The sequence below is a fragment of the Egretta garzetta genome, unplaced genomic scaffold, assembly GCF_000687185.1.
Source record: "Egretta garzetta isolate BGI_Z169 unplaced genomic scaffold, ASM68718v1 scaffold100, whole genome shotgun sequence".
NCBI lineage: Eukaryota > Metazoa > Chordata > Aves > Pelecaniformes > Ardeidae > Egretta > Egretta garzetta.
In genome coordinates this window covers 972,316-975,515 of record NW_009258265.1, presented here as the reverse complement: position 1 = coordinate 975,515, position 3,200 = coordinate 972,316, and the positions used below count along the sequence as shown (strand labels likewise).

The window sequence follows — 3,200 nt, the reverse complement described above, 5'->3', positions numbered from 1 at the left end:
GCTTGAGGATTTGCTTTGTACGGTGAAGTTAAAAAAGTGCTTTACTCATCAAAATGAAAATGTCTGCTGTGCCACTCCACATCTGTGGAAAACACAGAGATGCTGGGCCTGTTTGCTACTTCATTCCTTAAAGAGAACAGATTCCAGCTTCCACATTCAATAGGAAACACAGAAAACACAAATAACATGGTATTTACCAAAAGCCTGATGCCACACTTTATGGGGAATTTTGAGAACTTTGTTAATATTGAACCGAAAGTTTAAAAAAAAGAATCACAAATAAGCAAAAATAACGAGTCAGGGAGGTAAATTCTGTGCCTCTGTTGAAGTGGAGATCTCCAGGGTGGTATCTGTACCGCACGCCCTCACCTTTACTTACAGCAAGAACCATCACATACAGGAAATCCCACAAAGACCTTTGGGCCATTTCCGTCAGCTCAGAAACCTCTGTGGGGCTGCAATTCTTATTTTGCTCGGTAAATGTTTCCTCCATTCAAGAAAAACACCAGCGGTTTTACATCCTTGGCAAAGAGGAAGCTCAGAATCCCTGATCTAGATATGAGACAGCCCTTCCCCACCAGATAAAGTTAAAAAAAAAAAAGAAAAAAAAAAATGTAATAGGGAAAAGGTTGCTCTCCAAAGGAAGAACAAAACAAAACAAAAATGCAGCAGCAGCAAAAAGATGGTGTTTTAAAGGTGATTTTGGAACGACTCTGTAAGATCCTGTATGCGAGAAACCAGGAAGAGTTTATACATCTGATGCTGTGCACGGGGATTAGGTTATTAAGAAAACAAAATCATTTGTGAATTCAATTTGAGATGAGCTGCCACAGAAGACAGAGCCCTTGTTTTAGCCTCGGGCTGCTGGATACATAAGCTTCCCCAGCAAAAGGTCCCCCCCTCTGGAGACATGTCCCAGGGCATCTGCAGGCGACGAAAACTGCCGCGCGGTCACCGCGGATGGCGAGCGCAGGAGATGGCTCACGGGCCCCAGCGCTGGGAGGACACTCTCGTTCCCCCAGCCACTAACACCACCCTTACCAGAGCAATCAGCTGGAAAAAACTTTAAAATGGGAAACTTCAGTGCTTCCCTTCCCCAAAACTGACCCCCGTGCCCCAGCCCAGTCTATTCATGCTGCGGGCATCAGGGGAGCCGGCACTCTCGCCGTGGGGCAGGCCAGCAGTCCAGCTCCCCTCGAGTAGATGAGGATGCATGAAGTAAGCGTTACAAAAAAATGGGCTTTTGAGCATGTGATCCTCCCTTAAATTTATCTTTTGGCCTCCACAGATGGGGGGCGACCCCATCGCCCCCTTGCTCAGGGACACTGGGGAACACAACCGTCTCTCTCCTGCACTGCTGCTGCTTTCCGAGCCAGCCTCTGCCGCCACCACTTATCCGTTGTGGGAAAATGATACTGGTCCCAGGGAAGGAACAGCAGAGGTTAATTCCCCGTTTCAAATTTGCTTAAATGAGACTTCTTTTATTCTATGTGAATACTTCCGTAAGAATCGTGTGCATTTGTATTCCCTTTTCCACGTCATTTGAACCCAAGGTGACCACACAGAGCATCACGCTTGTGAACTGCAGAACACATTTGACATCTCATGGTTTTTTTCCTTCCACACTATTTCATACTTGAAGCTGAAAAAATGCCCGGGATGGACTTTTTTTAGTAGCACATGTGAAAGATTTACCGGATTTTAAATCAGAAGGCAGATACCATGTGTAGCTACTGGGAAGTGATCTAATTTGTCCACGGTATCCCTACGGGGCTTGTAAAAATCTTTACTCGGAGTGGAACCACCCCAGCGCTCGAGGCGAAACGGAGCATCCCTGCCAGCAGCGGGACGGGGCAGCGCTGAGGCAGGCATCCCCCTCCACCGCCCCACGCCTTTGCTTTCACACCAGCATGACTGCATCGATCTTAACTTAATTACAGAGTACCCCGAACGTGGATTAACACATCGACGAACCAGGAAGGGAGTGCTAATGTGACAGCTCCACAGGCGTGTTTATATATTAAACAGAGATTGCCACACAGCAGAAAACGAATCGTGTGAGCATTTCCATGATAATTTATAATTTCCCTCCGGCATCCCTATAAAATACCCACCAGCGAATGAGGCAGCTGCCACCACACCATCGCCTTTTGGAGCACTCGGGAAGAGCAAACCAACACTCTCCTCTCCCCATCCGATCTCCGGTGCCACTAGCAGATCACCATTATTGTTATTTTCCATTCTTTTATGTTCTAGGTACCTACCAACACGTCTTTCCCCCCCCAGCAGCCTTCTAGGAATTGCAGGCAAGCTGACTGCTCTGTAGATTCTGGCTCCCTGTATGTTCTGGCTTCAGACATTTCTTACATCGCCTCTCGCGCGCCTCCTCTCCCAACAACCCTTTTTCATCATCTCGTACCGCAACATTTTTGAATGTTGAAATGCCATACCGATTTCTGTAAATCTGGTTTTAATTTAATTTCGCAAAATTCTTTCTAACCCATTAATTCCAGTGGTCAAATTAAAAAACAACTTGTGTGTCAGTCTTCAGTGAAAACATTCCTTTATTTTTTCCTCTTAAAATCACTGGGGTTTATTATTATTATTCTTAATATAACCTAACACGGGGCTCTTTCTGGATTGCTGCTATGTATCTAGCAGATGTTTTCACTGAGCCACCCGCCACAGGGGGACTGTCTCTGATTTATCACAGCCGATTAGACTCCATCAGTACACCTGAGCTATTAAATCAGCTTTTTCCAATATTCCTTCTCTTTAAGTCGCTGACAGTACGATGAACTGCATCAAGTTTAAGGCAAAATCATTTTTGTGGTTTGGACAAGGAAGGCCAAGGGCATCCTGGGCTGCGTGGGGAAAAGCGATGCTGGCGGGTGAAGGAGGTGACGGCTTCTCCTCCGCTCAGCTCTGGTGGGGACCACTCCTGGAGAGCGGCACTGGGCTCCCCAGTACAAGAGGCAGATGGGGATACTGGAGTGAGTCCAGCCAAGGACCACAGAGGTGACCGAAGGACTGGAGCACCTGACACAAGAGATACCCAAGACCCAAGCAGAGATCATAAAATCATTTAAGGTTGGAAAAGCCCTTTAAGATCCCCATGCCCAACCATTCCCCTAACCCTGCCATCCCACCACTAAACCCTGGCCCTAAGCACCTCATCTGCCCGGCTTTTAAATCCCCCC

The 3,200-nt window shown here is 47.0% G+C and overlaps 1 protein-coding gene across 1 annotated transcript in view; it reads right to left on the bottom strand.

Annotated features, from left to right (window-relative positions):
• TANC2 (tetratricopeptide repeat, ankyrin repeat and coiled-coil containing 2) overlaps window positions 1-3,200 on the bottom strand; it is a 221,631-nt gene that overhangs the window by 106,858 nt on the left and 111,573 nt on the right.